The 20,658-nt window shown below is 48.2% G+C and overlaps 1 protein-coding gene across 3 annotated transcripts in view; it reads right to left on the reverse strand.

The window, feature by feature from the left end:
- The window catches only part of LOC146863027 (uncharacterized), a 373,630-nt gene that overhangs the window by 217,507 nt on the left and 135,465 nt on the right, over nt 1-20,658 (reverse strand). The gene's annotated exons all lie outside the window — the stretch shown is intronic.

The following is a 20,658-nucleotide window of genomic DNA, read 5'->3' on the forward strand; positions in this document are numbered from 1 at the left end:
AAGGAACAGAGGTGCAGAAAGAGGCAAGAGGAGTGCATGACGAAAAGAGGGGTGCAGCAAGAGGCACAAGGGGTGCAGAAAGAAACAAGAGAGATACAGAAAGAGGCAAAATAAGTACAGAAAGAAGCAACAGACATGCAATAAGTGGGAAGAGGGATAGAGAAAGAAGCAAGAGGGTACAGAAAGAAGCAAGAGAGGTACAGAAAGAAACAAAAGAAGTACAGACAGAAGGAACAGAGGTGCAGAAAGAGGCAGGAGGGGTGCAGAAAGAGGGAACATTGGTGCAGAAAGAGGCAAGAGAGCTGCAGAAAGAGGCAAGAGAGGTACACAAAGAAGCAAGAGAAGTGCAGAAAGAAGAAACAGAGGTGCAAAAAGGGGCAAGAGGGATGCAGAAAGAGGTAGGGGGCTTGCACAAAGAGGCAAGAGGGGTACAGAATGAGGCACAAAGGGTGCAGAAGAAGCAAGAGAAGTTCAGAGTGAAGCAACAGAGGTACAGAAAGAGGCAAGAGAAGTACAGAAAGAAGCAACAGAGGTATATAAAGAGGCAAGAGAGGAGCAGAAACAGGCAGGAAAGGTGCAGAAAGAGGCAAGAGAGGTACATAAAGAGAGAAAAGGGGTGCAGAAGGAGGCAAGAGGAGTGCAGAAAGAAGCAAGTAAGATGCAGAAAGAGGCAACAGAGGAGCAGAAAGACGCAAGAGAGGTGCAGAAACAAGCATGAGAAATGCAGCAAGAGGCAAGAGAATTGCTGAAAGAAGCAACAGAAGTGTAGAAGGAAGCAAGAGAAGTGCAGAAAGAGGCGAGTGAGGTGCAGAAAGAGGCAAGAGAGGTACAGAAAATGGCAAGAGAGGTGCAGAAAGAGGCAAGAGGAATGCAAAAAAGGGAAGAAGGGGGCAGAAAGACGCAAGAGAGGTTAAGAAAGAAGCAACAAAGTTACAGAAAGAAGTAAGAGGGGTGCAGAAAGAAGCAAGAGAAGTGCTGAAAGAAGCAATAGAGATGCGAAAAGAGGCAAGAGAGGTGTAGAAAGAAGGAAGAGGGGTGAAGAAAGAAGCAAGAGGGGTACAGAAAAAAGCAAAAGGGGTTAGAAAGAGGCAAGAGGGTAGCAGAAAGAAGCAACCGAGGTGCAGAAAGAAGTAAGAGGGGTGCAGAAAGAAGCAAGAGAAGTGCTGAAAGAAGCAATAGAGATGCGAAAAGAGGCAAGAGAGGTGTAGAAAGAAGGAAGAGGGGTGAAGAAAGAAGCAAGAGGGGTACATAAAAAAGCAAGAGGGGTTAGAAAGAGGCAAGAGGGTAGCAGAAAGAAGCAACCGAGGTGCAGAAAGAAGCAAGACAAGTGATGAACGAGACAAGAGAGTTGCAGAAACAGGCGAAAGAAGTGCAGAAAGAGGCAAGAGAAGTGCTGAAAGAAGCAACAGAGATGCAGAAAGAGGGAAGAGGGGTGGAGAAAGAGGCAAGAGAAGTGCAGAAAGAAGAAACTCACATGCAGAAAGGGGGAAGAGGAGTGGAGAAAGAGGCAAGAGGGGTGCAGAAAGAAGCAAGAGAGGTACAGAAAGAAACAAAAGAAGTGCAGAAAAGGAACAGAGGTCTAGAAAGAGGCAGGAGGGGTGCAGAAAGAGGGAAGAGGGGTGCAGAAAGAGGCAAGAGAGGTGCAGAAAAAGGCAAGAGGGGTACACAAAGAAAGAAAAGTGAGGTGTAGAAAGAGGCAACAGATGTGCAGAAAGAGGCAAAAGAGGTGCAGGAAGTTGAAGAGATTTGCAGAAAGAGGCAAGCACAGTGCAGAAAAAGAAAGAGAGTGTAGGAGAGTAGGATCTGCACTTATGTTGCCCCCACTTTTTTTCTGATGTTTACACTGGTTTCTGGCTATAGTCTGGCTGGGTCCCTGCTAATCAGGGTCCCAGCCTTTCTGTTCTCTCTAAACAACTTGGAGTGCATATTAGATGCACCAGTGATTGGATACTGTGGTACCTTATGAGCCCCTAGTATATGGTACCTTAGGTACCAAGGGCATAGGTACTTCACGGGCCTACCAGGGGCTGAAGCATGTATTATGCCACCCCTGGGAAGCAGACTAAATCTGACAGCACAGGACTGCTACTGCAGCCTGGGTGAGGTAGTGTCAGCACTCCTTACTGAGGTATAGGTTCCCTATATCTCACCTTACACACACATATAAACCTATCAGTCACCCCTAAGGCAGGCCCTATCAATCCTGAGGGCAGGGTGCTTGGTTTACATGTGAGGGGGTGCCTCTGCCTGAGCAGGGCCCCTCTGCAGCCCTCTGCAGCCCTCAGAGTATATTCTCTGTAGCTGTTTGTGGATGTGGATAGACAATATACTCTTAAGTGCATTATAACCTTGCGGTAAAAGCTAACTCTGGGATGGCTGCATCAAAACATGTCATGTTTGGCGTCAAACGCTTTGGAATCATACCCCCACACCAGAGGAATAGACATGTACCCACTGTGGAAACACGGTAGAATCCTGAAGAGCCCTGGCATCACAAAATGGATGCCACCAGCACAGACACTGGGCTGCCCTCCTGCTGCTGACCGAAACTCGCAGTGGAGGAGGCCCAACAATAGGCATCCTGTCCCAGGGAGGTGTAACCACCTTCTAGACAGGATTTAGTGTATTGGGGCTGGGTGGGTGCACTCCTAGAGTGCTTTGAAGTCCTGCACTGGGGGAGGAGTAGGCTCCTCTGTGCATATGCCAGCTCAAACCGGTTCAGGGGCTACCTGCCCCTGCTCTGGTGCGAAACTGGACAAAGGGAAGTGGTGGTAACCACCCACTCCCCTGACCCTCCCAGAGGAGAGGTCATAGAGCTAGTCCCTCCCCTTCTTTTAGTATAAGATAGGGAACCCTTGCCATTGCAAGCTAGATATCCCTGGACGACGCTCTGAAGAAGAATCCTGGACCTTCGATGTTCCACTACCTTTGGAAGACTGAAGAATCTCCCTTGGAGTCAAGGAGTGACTCTCCTGCTTGTCAGGCACCAAAACTTTGAATCAATGGTCACAAACTTTCCCGCTCCTGCCGGAGTCCGAAGTCCCTGCAGCCCCAGAAGTGGATTTCCTGACTTCCTGACAGCCATTGTGAGTCCCCAGCGCAGCTGAGGTGAGGGGACCCCACGAGTGACAAGGAACAGTAATACCCGGGTAACATGCACTATTGTCGAGTGCAACCCCTTCACGACACTCTACGAACTTGTGCACTGGACCACGTATGTTCCACGCCTCCAGCAGGATTTCCACTGAAAATCAGAGGCCTACCTTGTCCCAAGTGACCGTGGGCTCCTGTGAAGAGAATCATCCCTTGCCGGTTGGCTTGTGGGTTCCCTGAAGACTTTTTCATCAAACCAAAGGATTCCCCTGGTTGCTCCAGATCTGCCTGACTTACCCTTGCTGGGTGACTCCCTCAGACCTTGCTGGTCTGCACCGCTGACTTTCTTCACATTCCACGAGACTTGCTGTTGCCAAGGCTTGTTGGCTCCAATCCGGTTGCCGACACCTCAGTAAGCTGCAGACTTTGTGAGACACTCTGAATCCAGCTCCTGGTCATAGTCGACGCCTCCTGGACCTCGTGGCTGAAGAATCAAGACACCCGTGATCACCTGAAATCACCCGACTTCTGTGGGCATCCAGCTTCCTGGCCCCGGGTCACTGGCACGTGACTTTGAACACTGTCTCCACTGCTTTCAGGTATTCTTTCTTCGGAATCCAGCCTTGGATACCAGCGGACACTTCTCCTGTCTTCACAAGCAGCAAGTCTTCTTTGGCTTCCGTGGAAAACTATGCCGCGACCCGGCACCAAAAGACACCTATGCCACCGGCTTCCCTGGGTGAGGTAACTCGAGTACCCCGGTGCTCCTGTGTGTGTTGGCTCTAGAACTACTTACACTGTAAGTGACTTGCTTGTAGACTCTCCCGAAGTATCCTAAAACTTTAAAATTCCAACCGCGACTTGCTCTATTGAAGTCTATTGGGATCCGCGGCTGTGTTCTCACACTGCATGCAACTCCCGTGGGTCATTTACTTACCTGCCTTGGGTGGATTAGTGAGGCCCCAGCGCTTCTGAAGACCTTAGGCCTTCTCCCTTCTCAAGTCGTTCTTCTTATACATCTTTTTTAGTATATGGTCTGGTACGCCCCTAGGGCCCCAGCCATATAAGTGCTTAATTTGTTGTGAAATGTTGATTTGTGCATATGTCCTTGACTTCTAATCTCATAAAGAGATTAGTAGAGTGTGTCTAGTAATAAACACATATATATTTTATATATATACCTGTGTGGTGTCCTTTCATTTAGTGATTCAAGAGATTATAAGGTAAAATAAGCTGCTTTAAATTCCTCTGAGACTTAGCCTGAAGGCTGCGCTCCACAGCTACCATTAGGATAGCTTTTTTTAAAAGGTTGTCTTAAACCTATCTACCATAAGAGTCGAATTGGACTGGTGCAAGGTGGCCACTTTAACTAGTGACCAGCATATGCCAGGCTAACTTCTCAAAAAAAGGTACAGAAAGAAGCAACAGAAATGCAGAAAGAGGCAAGAGAGGATCAGAAAGAATCAAGATTTGGTTGCACATCATTAGTACCAATTTAACACACACATTTAGCAATAAGTAACAGGTGACCATTCTAGGTTTACAAAGGACCTTCCACCACGCTGTAACACTTGTCGCTGCATTTTTGGTAGCGTTTGAGCTAGAAATAAGGCATTTTTTGTTCAAATCTGAAGATTAGGCAGCAGATGATGGATTATGTGGCTAATGCAGAAAATGTATAATTGTAATCATCTACCCACAGCAGTAAAGGTTTTGAAGCTCTGTGTGCACAAGTTCAATATTTCTAACCCCGTTAATCCAATTCCTACGCTCAACTCTTAGTGGTCCATAGCTTTAAGACCACACTTCATCAAAGATATATACAATAAAAGGAGCATATATTTCATATATCACATTCATCAATCAATTATTGAACATTATTCCAACTAATATAATCCACAGGCCAATAATTTCTAAATTCCTTACGATGTTGGAAACTTTATTGATGAAAGTTCATTGAATCATCAGTTCCATCAATACATTATGTATATGTGGCTAATGCGGAAAAATTATAATTGTGCAAAAGTTGGTGCAGTCAAACAGTTGCATAGTTCCAGTGGCCCTGCTCATACTACTGACTAGGTCCAGAAGTGCTCCTCAGAGGAAGACTAAACCTGAGGTTACCACTCCAGAACACATAATCCCCTCTACATAATTCCTATACACTAAATACCAAATACTTTCTATCCACAAAATGTCACTGCACAACATACCACATAATTCCACTACACACAACGTACATCCACTCCAAACAAGCATTTACAATGCAATAGGTCTCGCAGTGACATTATTTTGAGCTATTGACATTGTAGATGACATTTTTTTTTATATTGGTTTTCTTTTGTAAAAAATAAATAAAAGGCATTGAAATTAAAAATGCAAATAGTCAAACGTTTTGTAAATGCAAAACCTATTGCATTGCATTTACATGAGTGTGAGCTATTGGCATTGTAAATGCTAATGGCTTATATTAATGTGACTTTTTTTAAACAACATAAATATAATGCATTTTCAATGCTAATAGCATAAACTCATGTAAATGCAATACTTACTGACAACTAAAATGAAGTATTTTCCTGGATATTTAAGGAAGTAATGCAATAGGTACTGCATTTATATTAGTTTGAGCTATTGACATTGTAAATCATAATGTTTTTCTAAAAAAAACATAAATAAAAGGCATTGTCATTTTCAATTGCCAATAGCTACCAAACGTACTAATGGGCTTTACAATATGTGGTCTTCAAAAAGGTACACAAACATAGCCTTGTTACTAAATAATTAACCTGGTAAGGAGCACGTATGTGTTGTACAACGTACATATGTATTTTTGGGACGGTTTGTGCTCCTGTTCAACAAGCTTGGCCACAAGTCGGTGAACAACGCATCAAGCACCCACCCACGCCACTGCAGTACTCCTGAGGATAGGCTTTGCAAGGGTGACAAAGGAGGTCGGGTCAAAGGCACGAACACGTGTGCGCAGGGGAGACAGGTTTTCACGTGAAAGGGACTCAAAAATGTAGAAAGCCTTCCCTATAAACAAACAGGGGAAACTGGGATCATGCAAACAAAGTATGCTGATGGCACATATGGCTGAAATCGAGGGACCCAGCATCCGCTTCACTGTATTTACATCAGCCTGTTTTAAAAGGTGTTTCCCTTGATGTCTCTCCCCCCTCTAAAATGGCCACAGCCCAGACTGTGGGTGGGTTTACGTCCACCAACAAACTTGCCTTCTTTCCTACCTTAGCACCCTGCTCCATGCACTGTGCATCTTACAGGGGTCTCTAGAGTGTCAGCTATGCCTAGAATGGCCTCTTAGGGCGAGGCAAAGAAGTCCTGTCCTGAAAGGCTTTCTGCGCCCCAACCCCCTCCTCTGTTTATTTTCTTGTCGACCTCGTGAGGAGCTACGACAGCTGCTCGAAGCCACAGATCCTTTGCAGATTGCCAGGGTTGTGACCCCGAGGCCCCCTTTCCTCTCCGCCCTGAGAACTGAATTGGCTTGTCTGTATACATCTCCTGTCACCCTGCCTTGCCCCCAGTTCAAGCAGCACAGCTAGCTGTGACTGCTGCCTGGCCACAAGGCCAACTCGTACCTCACCTTTCCTTCCAGTAGACGAGTACTTTATAAATAACCTCTGTTATTTTCAGACATAGTAATGTAATGTAATGTAATGAGGTGCTTATATAGCGCTCTATCACCCGACGGGTATCCTGGCGCTTAAAAAGGAGAGTCCCCACCAGAAGTTAATAGGGGCAGCCGAGGTGTGAAACAGGAAGGGAAGAAAAGAGAGATAATATCAGAAGAAAAAATTACTCCAGCCTAGGGAATAAAAACGTTTTCAACTTTTTCCTGAAACCATAAGACTTTGGCCCTGGCGTAGATCCAAAGGGAGAGTGTTCCATAGCCGAGAGGCAACGGCAGAGAAAGATCTGCCACCTGTTCTGGACCGCCTGAACCGGACTACATTCATCAGAAATGCAGAAGCAGAACAAAGGTTTCTAGTTGGAGAATACTAGCTGAATTTTCTTTGCAGGTTCTTAGGGCCCATTCCATGAGCTGCCCTAAAGACAGTGCATAGAGCTTTGAATTGAATTCGCTGGTGGATCGGCAACCAATGCAAATCTCGCAAGGCTAATGTGGTTCAGGTCCCTCGCTGCCTATTTAAAACAAGTTTCGCTGCAATGGCCTGTATTCTGTACAGCTTCCCGATAAGGGTGTTTGGCGCACCCAGATATAGAGAGTTGCAGTAATCAAGTCTGCTGAGAATTACGCATCTCACAACCTGCGTTCTAGCAGAGTTAGGCAAAAAAGGGAGGATCTTTCTCGAGCACTCGGATTAGCGAGATGCAAGTGCCAACCATTTTGTTAACCTGAGAATTCAGTTGGAGGTCCTGATCCACCATCACCCCCAAATTGCGTACTGTGCTAGAAGGGGTAATAGGAGCGCCAGTAGGGGACAGCTGAAAGATGGGTAAAACAGGCTGATCAGATCTTCTGGAAGAACACAGGACCACTTCCGTTTTAGAGCTGTTAAATTGTAACCAGTTCTTCTTAAGCCACTTCGTGGTGCTAGTCATACACTCGTGAAATCTTTCCAAGGAGATGGAATCATTCCCTTCCAAGGAAAACACGAGCTGGGTATCGTCCGCGTAATTCACACCCTCCACTCCAAAAGATCTAATAAGTGGAATGAGAGGCTACAAATAGATGTTAAAGAGCACAGGACAAATCCCTGAGCCCTGCGGGGCCCCCTGTCATGAGGAAGACTTGTTAGCGGAGAACGGCTGAAGTGATAAAGTTTCTGTGTTAGTAGAGAGGCCAAAGAGCGAATGGGCATGAATGAAAACCTAACTATGAAGGTTGTCAAGAAGATTTTCGAAATTCACTGAAAAGCTTCTGCAGGGATGCTCTGTTGTCGCTGTTTATCCTGCCCTTGTTTGGTGTTTGTATTGGGGTGGTACTAGGGCGACAAGATTGTGAAAATCAAGAACTAGGACGCTGCGCAAATATAGGAGTAAGACTTGAGTTTCCCATTGCCCAAGCAGCACAGAATGAGGTGTGAGTGCACACCAACTTGCAAACGATGAAGGGAGAGGGGGGGGGAGAAGAGGACACAGTGAAGGAAAACCAACAATAAAGAAAGCGAAGGTGCAGACAGAACGACTGCAATCCTTACCGCGTGCGATCTCTTGTCTTTATGGGGCCATGTGTTTAAACAGATGGCCCCATAAAGATAAGAAATTGCTTACGACAGAAGGAAAGCAAGCGAGCCAGTCCAAGTGGGCCGGCACAAAAAGCCAAAAGGGAGGCAACATACATAGCTCATATCCAATTGGTGGCCACCGTTTGGCTGGTGATTCCGGCCAATGGAAATGAGGGGCAGGGCTTAAAGCCCTCTTCTGAAAATCCTCTCCTACAAAATCTCTTACGGAGGCGGAGCAGGGCTCTGCCACGCACGCGAGATCTAAAAACATTAGTAAAAAACGTTTACATTCACAACGCCAATAGCTCTAACTCTTGCAAATGCGAGACATATTAAATTACAAATGCTTGTTCAACTGGTAGTCACATTTGCAGAGTGGTGGAGTAAGAGGGCTGAGACTTCAACAAGCGCTCAGGAATTCCGCTGCGTAGGACTTACAGGAAGTACCAGGAGGGCTTCTTGGCTCCCAAAGTCCCTTAGAAGTAAAGTGGACTTCATCCCCAAACCACTACTGTGCCAGGAGGTGCGTTTGCAGAGTGGTGGAGAAAGTGGGGGTGTGGCCTCCGAAGACCTCTTAGCAATCCCACTGTGTGGGACTTACTGGAGGTAACAGGAGGGGTAATTGGCCCCCAAGGACAACCTTGGGGGCCAACTACCCCTCCTATTACCTTCAGTAAGTCCCACACAGTAGAATTGCTAAGTTCTCATAGCAGGCCACGCCCCCTTTCCCTACCACTCTGCAAACGTGCTCCCTGGCACGCTCTTGGATGGGAATTATTGTCCACTTCACTGCTGGGGGTCCTTAGGGGTCAACTAGCCTACCTGATACCTCTAGTATGCCCCAGATAGTGGGATTGCTGTTAGGTGGACACAGGCCAAGCCCCCTTTGTCAACCACTCTGCAAACGCACCTCCTGGCACACTCTTGGTTGAGGGATGAAGTCCCCTTGCCTCCTGAGGGTCCCTGGGGGCCAATTAGCCCACCAGGTACCTCGAGTAAGCCCCACACAGCTGGATTGCTGAGAGTGGCGCCTCCTGGTGCACTGCTGCTCAGTCCACTCAGGAAACAAGAGGACCTCATCCCCCCACCAGCAGTGCGCCAAGAGGCGCATTTGCAGAGTGGTATAAAAAGGGGCATGGTCTCATACCACCTCTCAGCAATCCCACTGTGTGGGGCTTTCTGGAGGTAATAGATGGACTAGTTGGCCCCTAAGGACCCTCAGCATCAAAGGGGACTTCATCCCCCAACCCAGATCATGCCAGGAAGCGCATTTGCACAGTCGTGCAGAGAAGGGGCGGGGCCTCGGAGAGTTGCAGACTCCTTTTCTTTCCCTATTTTAGGAAGGGGGGGCTGTGTGGCCCCCCTTCCCTTGATCGTTTTTGTGCCCTGGGGACCCCATCCCCCAGGGCCTGTCCCATTTTTTCTTCATTTAAAATTATGGCCTCCCTCCCCCAGGACATTTTTGGCCCCGGGTACCCCATCCTCTGGGGCATGGCCAACTATTTTTAATATTTTTTTCAGGGAGGGGGCTGCAGGGCAGAACCCAAGACACATATTTAAATTAAAGAAAAGCAGTGGGAAACCTGTACGGTCCCCTGAAAACCGGGACTGTCTGGGGAAATACGGGACATCTGGTTACACTACCCCAGTGAACCTGAATTGTCCTAGCATTCTGTGCAGGAGGGTTTGGACAGGAATGGAGGGGTGATGTGGTACCCTAAGATTGGCTAGGAATGGAGGGGTTAAAAACTCTTGCACAATGGAGAAAAGAGAGTGGGACAATGAAATTGGACAGCCACAACAGTGTGGAAAGCTAGAAGGACAAGCCCCCCGATACCCTAATGGACTAAGGACTCTGACCACCAGGACCAGTGTGTCTCTGCAGGACCAGTGAGGCTGGTTCCCTTACACCACCTTAGGTCCAGCTGGAGGAACATCTGGATGTTTGTGCCCTAGCAGGAAGAGAGGAGCACCCGAGAGCAAGAAGAGGAGAAAGGCTGGCACAGGGAGCCAGTGGAACCAGCTCCCTACAAAGTGTACTGCTCTGGAGGCCAGGAGGCCTGCTGAAACCTTTCCTGGAAAATGAGCCCAAGGTCTTTGAAACTGGTCCATCAGGGCCAGAGTTATGCTAATTTAAAGGATTTGACTTTTGTCCCACCCCAGGAAAAAATTTGCATGTGGGGTCTCCGCTACTGCTTCTGAAGGTTATCTGTGGGTTGGGCCAGTGTCTGGGGGTTGGCACAAGCTAATTAATATTTAATGAGCTCAGGGGGCCTGCAGAGCCCTGTGAGGGACCCCATCCCTGGGCCAGCATATGCAGTTAATGGGCCCAGTAACCCATCCCCAGGCCACAAAGAAGGAGGCGTAGCGTCATAAAAAGCAGAAAAGGACCCATACTCCATCCCTGAACCTCTGAAGCAGGATGAGGGGGAGGGCTGCACCTCCACAACAAAGAAAGGAGGACTGGGATGCCAGAGGTGGGCTCCCACAATGGAGGAGGAAGGAGGAGCATCGTCCACCCCTTTTTTGGCAGTGTGCTTGCATTCCTCCACATGCCCATGTCTCGGGGAGTGGGTGGCCACTGTGAGGAGATTCCTGCCCGCACTGAGCAGGCAGTAGAGAATCTAGCTGATTTCTTCTGTGCTGAAAGTCAAAGGATCTGGCAAGGTGGGGAGCCAGATGTAAATGTAAATGTAAATGTAAATGTTGTCGACTTGTAAAGCGCACAGCTGCCCCAGCAACGGGGCGTCCCGGCGCTGTAGACCGCTGGGGAACCCGTCCTGGCTATCCCTGTGAGATGGTCCCTTTCTGGGTATCTCCAAGGTGAAACCAGGCATCCCCGGCGTCTGTGGGGGGCCGTTGTAGAGATGAGGCAAGCTTAATGCCCAGAGTTGCCGAGTGTGTTCCTGGTTAGAGTAGGTACCGAGGCGAGAATTATCAAGTCCGTTTTTGACCCTGGTCCCCGACCCTGCCGCGTTGGGAATTGAACCCTGGTCCCTGGCCGATTCTCTGCTTACGGGTCTGCCGCCTCTAACCAGTGAGCCACACCTCTCCACATGGCAAGAGCGGGAGTGGGCTCCCTGTGCTGCCCCTATGAAAGTAGATGTTGGGCTGCCCGAGTGAGACAGAGCACCCCCATCAAAACAAAAATAAAAAGCAAAAGGCAAGCAGGTCTCCCAAATGTAGCAGGAGAGCCACTCATAAAATATTCACCACTTCCCGGTTGGGAGTGCCCCATAATCCCCTGCGGAGCTTGTTTTGGAAACATTCCTCTGCTTGTGGCGGCCCCAGGATTGCAGGGGCTCCACCAATGCATTTAAGGAGTGTTGTGGAGCTGTAAGAACTACAGCAGACTCCCAGAGGTCAAGTTTAAAAGTGAGCCTACATTTCTGGGGTCTTGGAATCCATGACTCAAAGAATTTTCACAATTGACACTCCTAAGAATTGAACCTTTGTTCTACAGTTTGAGAGTGCAGTGATCACTAGTGGTTGGTTCAATGGCTGTATTTTAGGTGGTTTAAATGTGTTAAAAAATACTCAGAGACATGTAATGTTGACTTTTTAAATGCTTTATTGACAGTACATTGCAAAATTCATTCATAATAAACTTCACAATGTTTTAATGCAATTTTCAGTGCATTTAAACATGGTTATATTAATGGCTATTGATTTCTGATGTGCTTATTTTTAATATGTGGTTAATGGTCATGTAAGTGATTCGGATTTTTATTGTAACGACCCTTGATAAAGCCAACATGGTTTCCTTATTTGTTGTTGTGGTGTACCCTGACAAAGCCAATAGGCTTGTTTTATTTAAAATGATACCACCCTTATATTGTGATGTTCTATCTGGTATAGGTGGGGGCACTGTGAGTTTAGGGGTCATGACCCTTTTGGGGTAAAATGTGATTTCAGAAAGTCATATAAGGTATTTCTAGCTGACTGATAATTATATATGTGTAAGTTAATACATAGTATTTAGAGGTGTATGTCCAATAAATGTACTTTTCCTTTTCCAAACAAAAAAGCACTGACTGGACAATTATTTATTGAGTATTGGTATTGCTTGCCAGGGAATGATGATTACTAGCTGGCCACCTTCCCTGAGTAGCCCTTTAACTGCTCTGCTTTGCTACTATGAGAGAGTCTAGTGCTTCATTCCCAGTACGGAAACCTATTACTTGTACAACCAATAAACACATTTCTGACAACCTAATAGTATGACTCTCACGTCAGCAACCTCTTCAACTCCTGCAGCATGCCTACATCAAACCTACCTGCAGTTAACAGTCAGATATTGAACCTGCACTGTACCTACATGCTTTGTACACGTATCACAGCAACCCCCACTGGAAATGGGATGTACCCAAAGTACCTGCCTCATACTTTCACCACCTCATCTGCATTGAATCCACAATACAGATGCACTTATCATACCTGCAACACAGAGTGAGACATGAAGCGAGAGAGCAATTCAAGGCACAGAAACAGGGAAACAGTCGGAGCCTAAATGAAATAGTGGGTTCTCAAGAAGTTGACTTGAATTCAATCAATCAATCAATCAAACAATCAATACATTTGTAGAGCGCGCTACTCACCCGTAGGGATCTCAAGGCGCTGGGGGGAGGGGGGTGCCGCTACTGCTCGAAGAGCCAGGTCTTGAGGTGTTTCCTGAATGTGAGGTGGTCCTGGGTCAGTCGTAGGTGGGCGGGGAGGGAGTTCCACGTCTTGGCCGCCATGTACGAGAATGATCTTCCTCCGGCGGTGGTTCTGCGGATCTGTGGGACGTTGGCGAGGGCGATGCTGGCGGAGCGGAGTTTGCGTGTTGGAGTGTAGAACGTGAGGCGGTTGTTGAGGTATTCGGGACCTATGTCGTGGAGTGCTTTGTGTGCGTGGGTGAGGAGCCTGAACGTGATTTGATATGTGGCTGTGGCGGGGGATGTCGAGGATGAGTCGTGCGGATGCGTTCTGTATGCGTTGGAGTCTTTCCTGAAGTTTGACTGTGGTTCTTCGGTGCTGATGGGAGTCCAAGCGCTGAGGGTGGTTGTAGGGGGCGTTGGTTCGGTGGCTGGGGCGGAGTCTGGGCGCCGAAGCTGTCGTGAATATCGGCGATCTTGTGGTGAAAGAACGTGGCGAAGGAGATGCAGAGGTCTTGCGATGGTGTGATGTCATTGCTGCTGGCGCTGGGATTGGAGAGCTCTTTTACGATGCTGAAGAGTTCCTTGCTGTTGTGTGTGTTGTTGTCCAGCTGTTCTTTGAACTATGTCTTTTTGGTGGTGCGGATCAGCTGGTGGTGTTTGCGGGTGGCATTCTTGAGGGCTGTCATGTTTTCTGTCGTCTGTTCGCGGCGCCAGGTTTTCTTGAGGGTTCGACAGGATTTCTTCGATTCTTTGAGGTCGTCGGTGAACCATGCTGTTTTCCTGTTGCCGGGTTTGCCTGGAGGGTTCTTCAGTGGTGCAAGGGCGTCGGCGCAGTTGACGATCCACTGTGTGAGGTTGCGGGCTGCGTCGTTGGTGTCAGTAGTGTTGATTGGTGGGTTCTGACTCAGTGATGTGGTTAGCTGGTCTGCCGTGACTTTGCTCCAGCATCTACGGGGGATCTGTTGCAGGCGGTGGTGGGATGTGGTCTTCTTAAAGGTGAAGTGGATGCAGCTGTGGTCGGTCCGGTGGAGTGGCTGAAGGCAACGTGGCTGCTTGCAGAGAAGATGGGGTCGAGCGTGTGGCCAGCATAGTGGGTGGGGGTGTTCACCAGTTGCTTGAGTCCGAGGTTGGCGAGGTTGTCGAGTAGGGTGGTGGTGCTGTTGTCATTGTTGTTCTCCAGGTGGAAGTTCAGGTCCCCTAGGAGGATGTAGTCTGATGAGGCGAGGGCATGTGGGCTGATGAAGTTGGCGATGGCTTCACTGAATTGTGTGCGTGGGCCCGGGGGTCTGTAGATGAGGGTTCCTCTGAGGGTGGTCTTGGGGTCGGTGTGGATCTGGAAGTGTAGGTGTTCGGCGGTGGTGAGGGCATCTTCGGAGTTGGTCGTGACGCCGATGGTGTTCCTGTAGATTATGGCGATTCCTCCTCCGGTTTGGTTGACACGGTCCTTTCGGGTGAACTTGTAGCTGTCCGGGATGGCTATGGCGATGTCAGGGGCTGAGGAGGCGTTCATCCAAGTTTCTGTGAAGAAGGCGACGTCTGGTGCTGTTGTGTCAAGGAGATCCCAGAGTTCGACGGCGTGCTTGTGGATGGAGCGGGTGTTGAGCAGGATGCACTTGAGGTGTTTGTTGTTGTTGCCTGGTCCGGGTGGTGGGGTGCAGGTTCGGACGCAGGTGAATTTTCAGATTTGGCAGGAGAAGGGTCCGTGGGTGCGCTTCGGAGTGGCTTGGTAGCAGGCAGATGGTCGGCCGGTGTTGAGTGCGTGGAGGGTGGTGGGGTTGTATCTCCATCAGGTTTCTTGGTTTCGGCGAGAGCCAGGGGTTCTGTCGCTGGACGCGGTCCAGGCGCGCACGGGCGCGCACGGGCGCAGACGGGCTTGCCTTTGGCGCGCCTTCGGCCTCCATATGAGGGGCTGTGGCAGGGAGGAGCAGCTGGGTGGGGAATGGGGCACAAGGGGGGCGGGGCCGCCGGGGAGGCAGAGGCAGGAAGCGCGAGGGAGGAGAGCGGGAGGGGGGGTGGTACAGAATGAAAAACAGGGGGCAGGGGGGAGAGGGCATAAAGGGCATTAGAGGGTGGAAAAGAAAACAACAGTAACAAAAACAGTCAATCAAACAGTGGAAATACAGTACAGGTCGGACTCAGGTAGCAAGCAGATCCTGGTCACAGCGGGTAGCGGCAGCGGGACAGCGGCACAGGAGGACCGTGTGATGGCTGAGGGGGGCGACCTACCTGGTGACAGGGCAAGGGTCGCTCCTTTCACCACCGCGCGGCCTCCATGTGAGGGGCTGTGGGAGGGAGGAGCAGCTGGGAGGCGGGAGCGGGGCGGCGAATGGGGCACCTGGGGGGCGGGGTTGCAGGGGAGGTAGCGGCGGAAAGCGCGAGGGAGGGGAGGGGGTGGTGGTACCGAAGGAAAAACAAGGGGCATGGGGGGGAGAGGGCACAAAGGGCACCAGAGGGTGAAAAAGAAAACAACAGTAACAAAAACAGTCTATCAAACCGTGGAAATACAGTACAGGTCGGACTCAGGTAGCAAGCAGATCCTGGTCACAGTGGGTAGCGGCAGCAGGACAGCGGCACAGGAGGACCGTGTGGCGGCTGAGGGGGGCGACCTACCTGGTGACTTTGATGTGAAGATTTCAATGAGATTTTTAACAAGATTTTAGAGCACATTTGAAAGAATTTGTTACATTTTGCTGAAATGTGTTGCTTTTTTGTAACTTAGGGGCCTACTTACACAAATGCTACGCTGCACTGCGTGACATGGAAAGGGCAGGAATGTGCCGTATTTAAGGCAATACGGTGCGTACCTGCCTTTTCACCTCCGCTGACGTCCTTTTGGCAACCTAGCGCCAACGCAGGCACCTTGCACCATGGTGCAAGGGTGCCTGTGTTGCATGCAGGATTGTTTTTGTGCAGGAAGGGACACCTTCCTGTACAAAAACCATCCTGAGAGGCATATTCCTTTTTAGGTCTCACCTAGGCAGCGCATGCACTATCTCGTTGAGACATGCAGTATATGCTTTACTAGGTGAGTCCCCGCCTCCGTTTTCCTATTTGTTATTGAGTCTGTCTTTCAAAATGTACTACTTACTATTGGCTAAGCGTGTTTTAAGTCCCTCCTTTTTCCCTGTTGGGCATGCCTATGGCTATTGGCCCCTTTACTTTTACTAGGGCATTTTTTTGGGGTCTGTTGTTTTTCGAGGATCTCTTTTTTGTAAATTCTACTTTGTCTGCCGTGGGCAACACGTTTTCCCGCCATGCCCTTGTTACTCTTGTGAGCGTGCCACAGCTTTCTTTGATGTACGGCCCACTTCCTGGTTCTGCTGGCTCAGTCCTGCTTTCCATGGGCTGGGCCGCTGCTTGAACCTTTTTGAGGCCCCACTTATCCGGTTCGAATCTCTGCTTGTGCCCACCGGACCGAGGAAATGGATGGGCTGGGCCGACTCGGGCCGCTGCCGGCATTCTTCTTTGTTCCCCTGGGACGCGATCACTGGGCGGCGTAGACAATGGCTGGGTAGTGTGTTGCTTGCTTCTGTTCACCGCGCTCCCGTAAGCTGCCCTGCCCTCTGGAAGCAGCGGGGGTTCTTTCTGGCCCACCCGCTCTCTGGTGATCCCGCGCTGCAGCCCCCGCAGGACTCCGATACAAGGTGAGAGTCAGCCATGTTTTTTAGTGACTTCTGGTCAATTTGAACTAGAATCAATGTTTGATAAACTTTGCTGATGATCCTCGGTTAATGAATTATGTGGCTAACCCATAGTTACACAAAACACAACGCCACCGTAGAATTGCTTAATTCCAGTGCACCGTGCCACACGTACTATCATTTTTTGATTTTTTTTTTTTACTATCTCATCAACAAATTGGCCCCACAAAGGCGTACGACAAGCGGGTGACGTTCGTGCTTATTTCTGGAAACAGGTACAAGGTGAGTAACCTTATGTGTACCACCAACATTCTGCGAGTTCTGGCGTGAATTAACTAAACCCTTCACCTATCGACACCCCGTCATCATGGAAAAAGAATGTGCATTTTTTTACTTATTTATTGTAGGTTTCCTGTTTAACGAAGGCTAATAATTAGTTTAAACGTTTTGTGGTTAAATGATAATTTGGTGGTTGAATTGTTTTTATGGTTTTTACGTGAACAGGTAGTTCATAGCGCACCCTTTCAACATGGCCGCTCATTTGAGAATATTGTATAGTTCTTGGCGACAGGGTTACATCTGTTGACTGCCCCGCCGTGCCTCCTGACTGGGGCTTAAAGATGGCATCTCATTTTAGTGGTGCCCTACAGCTGACTGATTTGGATGATTTCATTGGACCATCCCAGGTAAGCGGCGTTTGGAGGTGTAAGGGGAATATGGATTATGTGGTATATATAGAAGAAAGGTGCAACAATTGTTTTAGGGATCTTACGAATGGGGAGTGTAAGGGGCAAGAGAGTGCTTGTATTAGAATCTGAGATATCTTATTTGTAATTGAGGAGGCAGTATGGGAAGCGGGGGCTATGAGTCTCATAGCGCATTTTTGGGGTTCGAAAAAAGCCTCCTCCAACGCAGAAAAATTATAAGTTGGCCAGAGTTTATAGAGTTTGATTACTATTCATAGTGTATTTAGCGTGACTTTCTTGCACGTAGGAGGTCACGCAATATTATTAAAGCAACTAAATAGACTTCTGACAAATATAAGTTAAAAAAATGTGTTTGTTGATTTTTATAATTCATAGCAGTATTGAACAAGCAAACATGCATCTGGGCTTATATTTAAAATGAAAAAAAATGGCAAACATGCAAACTAATCACATTTTGATGGCCAATATAAGATACAGTTGTCACAGGATTCTGCCTCCTTATGAATTGTCAGTAGCAGAAGCAGTGCTCTTCTCCTGAGCATGGAATCACAGGCAGAGATTTTGCAAGTGCTTTTTTTAAAAGAACTGGCAAACTAAGGAAGATCTTTGTTCCCCAGCGAAAACAAATAGAAATCTGCATGTGAATGTTTCATATTAACCTGGATTTTCAGTTCCTACATTGCTATTCTGGCTACCAGCCCTCTCCCCACCCACATATTCTTATCATCTGGGTGGCAGCAGGCTGTCTCCTCACCCCTTCTGGATATTCTTTCTCTTGCACATGAGCTCCATGTCCCTATGAGTGGTGAAGTTTCTCCACATTACCTATAGGTTCCAGTTCCTATCTCCCTACATGCTGCTTGTCCTTCGTGTGCCAGTCCCCCACCCCCTAAGCCACTCATCCCTTACCAATGTTGAATCCAATTATTCTCTTGTAATAACAATCAACATTATGAAAACATCAGGGGTCACCAGCACAACTAAGGCAAACATATGTTTGCATAGTGATAGAAAGTTTTTTTTAAAAGTTACTCCAGTCGTGTGTTTGTTTGAGGTAAAAGAAGACTGAATGATAGAGCGATCAAGAATGAGGCATTGAGGAAGAGGCACTCCTTATTCCCAATGCTGCTACAACCGCTGCGATCCCCCTTATCAAAGCTCCTTGTCAGGCCACCTAGTGGATTCTAAGTGCCTTTATGCCCCATTTGGTCCAGCTATTACCTCCTTCTGTGAGCCATTGAGTTCCCATTTTTCTTTCGTAATTTATTTCCGTAAAGCCAATTAAACATTCAGGTTTGTGCACTTTTGATTCTACCTTTCTAGCCAACACATTTCTTTTGTTTTTCAGATATTGGGGCTGTGTTGGTAGACCCCCTGTAGATTGACTGATGATGTCCTTTCCTTATTTGGCTATTAAAATCAAAAAGCATGGTGGTTTTAGAGCACTGTTTCCCTTCCCTGCTTCCCGGTAGAACCGCTACTGTCCCCCCCTGCAAAAAATGTGCTGCATGGCTAAATACTTATAAGGACCCAAAGGCGAGACCGATTGCATTGCAAATGCTTGTTCTATATGTGTTCCAAAATGCAGCACAAATTGAAAGAGGAAGTAACTAGGAGAAATGAAGATATTTTTCCTCATAATGCCTCACCCGAGATGGCGTATCTTTTTGGCTCATTCCCAGATTTAGCAGTTCTAGTAAATCTGGGAATGCTTCAAAACCCATGATATTTTCATGGGTACACACACACAATGTCCATGGAACACCTTCTCAGGGCTGACGCAGGAATTTGCACTGCGTTGCCTTACTGCAGATTTAAGGAGCCACTCAGGGCCACAAAAGTGGCCTTGTGTGGCTTCATAAAGCACATGATTAGGTTTTCGTCACGCTTGCGCCATGTTGCGTGGTGCAAGAGCGATGCAAACCAGCTAAGAAATAGGCCTTGCCCTTCCCTGTCCCTGAGGTCCCGGGCTGGTCGTCCGGGGTGCTTGTGGGGTTGCACTCGGCCTCTGCGCCTGCTCTGGCTGCCTCCATGGTGCTTGGGTGCTGGTCAGTTTGTGTTTGGGTGTTTTTTTCTACTTTTACGGTGATTTTTGTCGCCTGCCAGGTGTGTGTTGCAGGCCTGGCGCTGCTTATCGCTGATTTCCTCATCGCGCTTTGGCCCATCACAGGTTTTTTTGTGTTGTGATTTGTATTTTTATCTCCATCGAGGTGGTTGTATCGCGGACATTGTCCGCGGTTTCGGCAGACTATCGCATGGTACCGCCTTGTTGTGAATTCCACGTTGACACAGGGTTATTTTTCCGTGATGGGCTGTGATGTTGAGAGTTGCGTTAAGCTACTCTTGCGGTAGTTATCACACGTTCTTGTGAATTTACCCCTCAGAACTTCAACTCCACTCTACACCACTGCACTCCATGACAATTAACTCTAAGGGCCTCATTTATGAGGTATCTTGCAGGTCTGGAACGTCACTTTTTTGACGATCCAGTGGCACAGTGTGCCCTGCAATATTTACAAGGCCACCTAAATATGTGCCCCTTTCATGCAGAACACTGCGTGAAAGGAGTGTTCCATGGGTGTTGCTGTGAGTGTTTACATGCAACACCCATGAAATCTGACACATTTCCAGATTTACAAGAAATCGTAAACCTGGGAATGCATCAGAATCTAACGCCACCCCAGGGGTGGCGTTAGGGAGGCACAACGAGGAGAATTGTTTTTATTTCTCCTAGTTTTTCCTTTTTCTATGTGTCCTGCATTGTGCAGCACACATAGAAAGAGGAAATCGCCTGAATTTATTGATTTTGTGCAGGAAGGTGTCCCTTTCTGCAGAAAATCAATCAGCGCTTCAACGCAGGCACACTTGCTCCATGGTGCAAGGGTGCCTGCATTGGGGCATGGCATCCCATTGTGCACTGGCGCTGGGAAATGGACTGGAATGCACCATACCTCATAGATACAGCACATTCCTGCCCTTTTCTTTTGACCTAGGGCAGCACAGCAAGATTCCTTGCCATTCTGCCCTAAATCTAAACCTCATAAATGAAGCCCTAAGACTCTCTAATGCAGTCTAAGCCACTCCACTGTACACCACTCCACTCTTTGGCACGCCAGTCCTCAAGACTCTACTCCTTTCTACGACAGTCTACTTCACTCTCTGCCACTCCATGACACTCCACTGTACTCTATTCTCTGCCACTCCACTCTACAACAGTCTATGCTACTCAATGCTACTACACTCTCCACGACTCCACTTTACTCTACTCTATGCCACTTCATTCTACGACACTTCACTGCACTCTACGCCACTCCACTCTATGGCACTCTTTTCCAGTCTACACCCCTCCACTCTGTGATACTCTACTCCA

Source organism: Triturus cristatus, chromosome 2_2, assembly GCF_964204655.1.
Source record: "Triturus cristatus chromosome 2_2, aTriCri1.1, whole genome shotgun sequence".
NCBI lineage: Eukaryota > Metazoa > Chordata > Amphibia > Caudata > Salamandridae > Triturus > Triturus cristatus.